The sequence below is a fragment of the Chrysochloris asiatica genome, unplaced genomic scaffold (assembly GCF_000296735.1).
Source record: "Chrysochloris asiatica unplaced genomic scaffold, ChrAsi1.0 scaffold00003, whole genome shotgun sequence".
Classification (NCBI taxonomy): domain Eukaryota; kingdom Metazoa; phylum Chordata; class Mammalia; order Afrosoricida; family Chrysochloridae; genus Chrysochloris; species Chrysochloris asiatica.
In genome coordinates, this window is record NW_006408521.1 from 48,095,347 (window position 1) to 48,104,055 (window position 8,709).

Genomic DNA, 8,709 nt, shown 5'->3' on the forward strand with positions numbered 1-8,709 from the left:
AACACTCATGGAAGCAGCAGTCAAGAAATCAAACGACATATTGCATTAGGCAAATCTGCTGCACAAGACCTTTTTAAAATGTTGAAGAGCAAAGATGTCAGCTTGAGGACTAAAGTGCGCCTGATCCAAGCCATGGTATTTTCAATAACTTCATATGCATGTGAAAGCTGGACAGTGAATGAGAAACACAGTAGAAGAATTGATGCTTTTGAGTTATGGTGTTGGAGGAGAATATTGAAAGGGCCATGGGTTGCCAAAAGAATCAACAGATCTGTGTTAGAAGAAGTGCAGCCAGAGTGCACATTGGAGGCCAGGATGGCCAAACTTTGTCTCTCATACTTCAGACATTGTCCAGAGGGACCAAACACTGGAGAAGGATATCATGTTTGGTAAGGTGGAGGGTGAGAGAAAAAAAGGAAGACCCCAGTGAGATGGATTGGCCAAGTGCCAGCATCAATGGGCTCAAGCATGGCAAGAATTGTGAGGTTGACCCAGTACAGGGCAGTGTTTCATTCTATTGTGCATAGGGACACTATGAATTGGTAACGACTCATAGCAACAACAACAAGGAAGACCAGTCAATACCGCTATTATTCAAATTTATAATCAACCACTAAAATCAGTGATGATGAAATTGAAGAGTTCTATTAATTTCTTCAATTTGAAACTGATCAAGCATGTAATCAAGACATGTTAACAATTACGGGAGACTGGAGCACAAAGGCTGAAAACAAAGAAAAAGGATACGGTAGTCGGAAAATATGGCCATGGTGATAGAAACAATGCTGGAGATCACATGACAGAATTTTCCAAGACCAAAGACTTCTTCATTTCAAATACATTTTTAAACAACATAAAAGATGACCATACACATAGACCTCACCAGATGGAATATACAGAAATCAAATGGACTGTATCTGTAAAAAAGAGACGATAGAAAAACTCCGTATCATCAGCCAACTCCAGGTCAGGTGCAGAGCCTGGAACAGACCATCAATTGCTTGTATGCAAGTTGAGGCTAAAGCTGAAGAAAATTAAAGCAAGTTCACAAAAGCCAAAATATGACCTTGAATATATCCCACCTGAATTTACAGATCATCTGAAGAACAGATTTGATGCATTCAACACTGAAGACTGAAGACAAGAAGAGTTGTGGGATGACATAAAGAACATCATACAAGAAGAAAACAAAAGATCATTCAGAAGACAAGAAAGAAGGAAATGACCAAAATGGATGTCAGAAGAGACTCTGAAATTTAACTCTCCAACGTAGAGATGCTAAAGCAAATGGAAGAAATGAAGAGTTAAAAGAGTTGAACAGAAAGTTTCAAAAGTCAGCTCAAGAAGACAAAGTCAAATATTATAATGAAATGTGCAAAGACCTAGTTAGAAAACCAAAAGAGAAGACCATGCTCAGCATTTCTCAAGCTGAAAAAAAAAATGAAGAAAAAATTCAAGCCTCCACTTGCAATATTGAAGGATGCTAGGGGAGTCCTGGTGTGGCGCTGTGAGTTAATGAGCCAGACTGCAAAGCCATTTGAACTGCAAGGTCGGTGGTTCAAGCTCACTAGCTGCTCCTCAGAAACCCTATACAGGGTCACTATGGGTTGGAATAAAATCAACAGTATTTAACAACAACAACAATGAGCCAACTATTGAACGATGCAGAAAGTACCAAAAATGCAGTCACTGTACCCCAAAGAATTAGTCAATGTTCAAATATTTCAAGAAGTAGCATATGATCGAGAGCCAATGATCCAGAAGGAAGAAGTTCCAGGTTCATTGAAAGCATTGGCAAGGAACAAGGCCCCAAGAATTGATGGAATAAAAATGGAAATCTTTCAATGAACTGATGTAGCACTGGAGGCACTCACTCATCTCTGCCAAGAAATTTGAAAGACAACTATCTGGCCAACTTACTGGAAGCGATCCATATCTGTGCCCATTCCAAAGAGAGGTGCCCCAGTGGAATGCAGAAATCATAGGACAATATCCTTAATATCATTATCATTAATAGCAGAAAAATGTTTACCTGTGCTTTATTGACTATGCAAAGGCTTTCAATTGTGTGGATCCTGACAAAGTATGGGTAACATTGTGGAGAATGAGTATTCCGGAACACCTAATTGGGCTCATGAGGAGGCTGTACATAGACCAAGAGACACTCATTCGAACAGAACAAGGGGACACTGAATGGTTTAAAATCAGGAAAGGTGTGTGCCAGGGTTGTATTCTTTCACTATTATTATTCAGTCTGTATGCTGAGCAAATCATCTGAGAAGATGTATTACATGAAGATGAATGTAGCATAACAACCTGCGATATACAGATGTTACAACTTTGTTTGCTTTAAGAGGAATTAAAATACTTACCGATAAAGATCAAAGACCACAACCTTCTGTTTTCAACATAAAGAAAACAAAACTCCTCACTACTGGACCAATACATAACACCATAATAAATGGAGAAAAGATTAAAGTTGTCAAGGACTTCATGATGCTTGGATCCACCATCAACACTCATGGAAGCAGCAGTTAAGAAACTAAACAACACATTGCATTAGGCAAATCTGCTGCAAAAGACCTCTTTAAAGTGGTCAAGAGCAAAGGTGGCAGTTTGAGAACTAAGGTGCACCTGATCCAAGCCAAGAGCGTCATATGCATGTGAAAGTTAGACAACGAAAACATAGAAGACTTAATGCTTTTGAGGTAAGATGTTGGAGAAAAATGTTAAAGGTACCATGGACGGCTAGAAGAACAAACAAGTCTACATTGGAAGTACAACCAGAATGCTCCTTAGAAGCCAAGGTGACCAGACTTCATCTCTCATACTTTGGACATATTATCAGGAGGGACCAGTCCCTGGGAGAGGACATCATTCTTGGTAAACTGGAGGGTCAGCGAAAAAGAGGAAGACCCCAATGAGACAGACACAGTGGCAGCAGCGGTAGACTCAAGCATAACAATTGTGAGGATGGCTCAGGACCAGATAGTGTTTCCTTCTGTTGTACAGAGGCCACTATGACTCGGACAGAACTCCAAGGCACCTAACAACAACAGGGCTGGGTGAAGCCGTATCTGCATTTTCAACGTTTGCTCCTGAGAATGTTGATGTAGGGATACCACAACCCACACTTGGAGGTCTGTTATGGCCATTTGATCAAGGAAGGAAGGGCTCGTAAGACCCCTGGTGTCTGGAGAGGAGCTATCCTGGTAAGCAAAACAAATTTGTCCCCCGTGTTTCTCACAAAACTGGGCCACTGGCCAGGCCCAGAATGTGCTCTGTGGACATTCTGACGCTCCTGGCTGTAGAGCAGGGTTTTGACCCCAGACTCAGGCTATGCCCTGGGTCAGGAGAGTGGTTGCAACCTGTGTTCTCTGTCCTCTGATGCACCTCCCTCCCACATCCCCACATCTCTCCGAGGTCTTCTGACTGAGCTTATGAAACCTAGGACATTAACACAGGACATGTTTCTATTTTATTCTTTGCTTTTCTTGGCAAAGCCCCTTCCAGCAGCTTCAGACACAAAGAGTCAAGATGAAAGGCTTTCAGAAGCACTTACACAATAATCCTGTCACTCATGGACTTAGAAAACAGATCAGCTTTTGCAAAGGATGTGACAAGCCAAAGTGTGCCCCATTAACTGTTATCAACCCTTCTCTGGAGTCTGGAGGTCCCTCCGACTCAAGCCAGTCCCCTTTAAAGCTACCCCTCAAAACCCTTGTCTTCAAGCAGCAGCCAGGACTGCCTCTGGTGTGACAATTTCTTATTTATGATGTGTTTGATGAAGACATTGCCAACCAGCGCCCAGTAATGGATCTTACTTGTGACTCAATGAGCACTATTTCAATCCATTTCTGCAGATGAAAATGTTAATAACGTTACACTTTCTCCCCACATAGAAACACACTCACATCCCCCAAGCCCTGTGCATATTAGATAATGAAAACAAACAAAAAATCTCTAGTAATATATTTTTTAATGCATTCTACAACCTCGCTGAAACTGTCATTGCAAGTTGGCACTTGCCTACATACATCTAATAATTTTCTTTTAGAATTGCATGAGGAACCATCACCAAATGAATGATTGTTACTTATAGAGGAGAATCCAAATAGATTCTCTTATTTAGATTTACATCAGAAGCATTATGTTGAGCTAGGCTAAAGGTGGCTAGCATATTTTCTCCCAATGAGGACCTGAGACTGTTGACTTTCCCTGCACCCCACCCCCCTGAATCAACACTGAAGTCAGAATGGAAAAGACTGGCAAGAAGCCTAGGGGTCAGACAGTGCGTTCTGACGTCAAACTGTTCACAGGGAGCCCTGCAATCACCCCGTGAAGGTAGAATGTGTGACCCATTTGGATTGTCTCTAGTCTCCAAGGACACTTAAATGTGGTTAGGAATGTGGTAGGTTCTTGGGCAGCAGAAATGGTTTATGCTTGGCTCCTAACTGAAAGATTCAAACCCCACCCACCAGCTCGGTGAAAGAAAGGGCTGGCAATCTATTTTCATAAAGATTGCTGTGGCTAAGTGTTGTACAGTCAGTTCTGACTTAGAGCATCCCTGTACAGAGTTTCTGAGGAGCAGCTGGTGGGTTTGAACTGCCAACCTTGATATTCACATTCTAGTACTGACCCTACAGATTGTTATTGTTAAGTGCTGTCGAGTAGGTTACGACCTATAGCGAACCTGTAGAGGATTTCCAAGGTGTGACTGGTCAGCTTGAACCACCAACCTTGCATTCAAACTGACTTTGCAGTCTAGTGCATTAACCCACAGCGCCACACCAGGACTCCATAAAGGTTACAGCCAAGAAAACCCATGGGAATCACTTCTATTCTGTGACACATGGATTTCCGAGAGTTAATAACAACTTGTTTCTTGGTTGTCATTGTTTTAATAAATAGTTATGGAGCTCTGATGCCTTAGTGAGTTACATGTTGGGCTGCTAACTGCAAGGTCAGCAGTTAGAATTCACCAGCAGCCCCACAGAGGAAGTATGAGGCTTTCTGCTCCTGTAAAGATCTACAGGGTCACTACGAGTGAGAACCGGCTTGATAGCACACCACTACAACAATTATGAATCGTGCCCAGAGCAGACCTTTCCACACACACAGCGCTATCATTTGCTCTCTTTCTCCTGCTAAGCTTTCCGTGGGCTGCCGTGTTTCTTCCCAGAGATAGTCGTGCCTTTGTGCTTCTCTCTGGGCTGAAAGCAAATGCATCTCTGAGCTCTACAAAGTGAGACGTTACTCTCTGTCCTTGTCTGCTTTCTTTATCTCTCAGCTTATTTATCCTTGTGGCTTAGATATGTCACTGGGATGAATGTGCATTTAAGTGTTGATCATTAGCTGGACCTGCTTTTTCAGGGCAAAAGGGCACAGGGTGCGATTTGCATTTAAACCCCAGTCCCACCACCCAAGGACGTCTCATGGGAATCACCAGTTCTTAGTCACCTGCTATTCTTAGGAGCTCCCTGGAGAGGATCCTGGGTCCTCCAGCACCTCACCCCACCTTAGGACCTTGCCCACAGCCAGTGTCCTAGAAATACATGATGATGTTCTTGTTGTAGTATTGCTGTTGTTGTTGTTATTAAGTGCCATCAAGTCGGTTCCAACTCATAGCTGCCCTGTATAGGGTTTCCAAGTCTGTACATCTTTAAGGGAGCAGAAAGCCTCATCTTTTTCTCACAGAGCACCTGGTGGGCTTGAACCACTGACCTCAGGGTTGGCAGTCTAGTTATTATCATACAGACTCACCACACTCAGCATATGTGATGATGGAATGTGTACAATGGGTCCCTTTCTGTCATTGAGAAGCCAAAAACAAAACAAAACAAAACAAAAAATCTGCCACAGATACCAACAGGTGACAAAGATGGGAACTGGGATTGTTTTCCCAGGTATCATTGTGAGTGAAACAACCTCATCAGTGGCTGTTCAACCAACCCCAACTCCTGGTGACCCCATCCATGTGTATCAGAGTAAAACTGTGCAGCACTGAGTTTTCAGAAGAAGATCACCAGGTCTTTCTTCCGAGGCACTTTTGGGTGAACTTGAACCTCCAACCTTTGAGCGAGCAGCTGAGCATGTTGACTGCATGCTCACACAAACGCAGAGACAGAAGGGGAAAAAAATGTCTGTCTCCCCAGGCATCAGTGGAGGCAACCCAGGGATCAATGAAATGACAGATGTTGCAGACAGCTGCCTGTATATCCACTCAGCCATCAAGCTTAATGAACTAACACGGGAAGAGCAATTAGAGAATTCATTAATTATCCTCTAGGTTTACTGCCATTGCCAGTTCTAATCCTTTATTTGGGCTAATGACTTCAGTTTTTTGTTTTTTTTTTTTGTTTGTTTTTTTTGGAAGCAATTTGTGCCTATCAGTGGATAAAATCTTCAGGTTTCTAGAACGGTGTGAAGTTCACACTCTCTTTATAACCCTCTCGAGTTCTAAGAAGGACTTAAAGCAGCTTCTAAGGATACATAAATATTGTTAACAGATATCAAGAGAAAAACAAAAGGAAAACTATAACATGGAGGAAGCATGAGGCTAATGCAAAAATGCACCTCAGAAAATCATACACATTTGTCTCCAGGTCTACTTTATAAGCAGAGATGATTCTGACTGCCCAGCCAAGATTTTCTCCCATTGACACTAAAAACCAATGCCCAGACTTTTGCTTTGTCTCACCCACCACAGAAAATCTACACTAATTCATGAATTTGCAAATTACTTATCTTAGCTCTTCCTGCATAGTAAATTACACACTCTGTCATTCCTGGCGTCCTGGTGTGGCTCTGCGGGTTCATGCACTGGACTGCAAAGTCAGTTTAAACCACAAGGTTGGCAGTTCAAGCTCACCAGCTGCTGCTCAGAAACCCTATACAGGGTTGCTATGAGTGATAGCACTTAACAACCACAACATGCTATTTCTGGACTCCTGATGTGGTGCTGTAGGATAGGCACTGGACCGCAAGGTTTGTTTGAACTGAAAGGTCGGTGGTTCAAATTCACCAGGCGCTCCTCAGAAATCCTACCCAGGGTTGCTATGAGTAGGAACCGACACCATGGAACTCAACAATGATAAACCTGCGTAAGAGCTTATGCCGTATTCTTTCATCTTTATCATAAAAGCCCAAACCAGATCCATTGACAAAACTTAATGAAAAATGCATTTTTGGGTCCCTTGATGCACCCTGAGGAGGATAATGAGATTCTAACCTTTGAGTGGTCAGTCCTGTCTTGAACTAATACATATGGGCACGTTTGCATTCTCTTGTCCCCTCTCTCTTGAGCAAGCTACACTCTGATACAGTCAGCCTGCTTGGTAAGCACAGAAACTGTTTCAAGATGTTTCCAGCTAAGAAAGGGCCACCTGCATACATTCTAGTTAAGAGGTTCCGCTATTGTCCGCTCAAGTGTCTCAGAGGAAAGTTCAAAAGGTGTTCATCTGAATCATTCATGTTTTTGTTATCCTTGACCTACAGCAATCTGGTGGATTGGAGGAAAGGGGTGTCAACTTTTGATTTGAAATTAAAAAATAAAAACATTTATGTGTCCCAACATTTTCATTAATAACCTATGGATTTGTTTCTCATGATATTATAAAATGGTATCTTATGTATTACCTAAGTTCTAACATGAAATGTTGTAAGAGAGATATGATTTATAAAACATGGACTGTTCTTTTGAGCAAAGTAGAAGTCCAACTATGAAAATATGACTTCCTGAAAATGGATACTTTTATCTCATGCACATGTATAATTTTGTTTGTTTATAGACACCCAAAGTAGCAACTGATATTGGTAAGTGTTCTTCTAACTCGGTTTGAGCTGTCAGAGCTAGAAAACAATTTCAGGAGCAGACTTTTATTTGCAATTATTAGCATAGAAAGTTTTCCTGGGTGACTTCAGGACTAGAAAAATGCAGGCTACTTGAGAGAAGATATACCCTAGTCTGTTCGATGAGAAATGTACAAATCAATATCAACACTGGAAAAAATATACATGTATTATATACTGTGGGTGATTTCACCTTTGCAAGCTGGGAGCCATTAAATAATGGTTCCCTCCCCAGCACCTGTGGTGAAACACATTCTGAACAGTGGGCCCATGGAGTCAAGAAGAATGTGCCCCACTGCCCCTTGGAAACTCCATTCCATTTACTGGTCCAGTGAGCTAATGACAGTCCATTTTGACTCAAACATCCCACTTCCCTTCATCACTCATGTCTTTCTGGACTGTCGGGCACAGCACAGTGATCATAATGCTTTTCCACACAAACATCCATCCTGGACATCAACCTAGACCCAGTTCTCCATTTGGGATTTCTTCTCCCTCCCAAGTGAAAAGAACGAGTTATGTTTAAGGAGAAAACCCTGGTGAAAAATGAATGCCGGTAACTCGAGTGTTAATCTAGAAAGTCTTGTTATTTGGTGTCGGAAAAGGCATTGTAAGAAGGTGGTTCTTTATACAGCGAAAACCTGCTGAACACAGAACACGGCCAACCATGAAAATAAGATTTAATTTGGAATCACAACACAGAGGTGAGTTGTTTTTTTCTCCCACTCTAAATTCGTCTTATTCAATCATATCTGTTATAAATATTCAATAGAAATGCGGTTTTCTGGGACTGAGATGGTCTTTAATGAAGCAAGCCATGTGTGGCATTGCAGGCGAGTATTTTCATGCTTGGTTAAC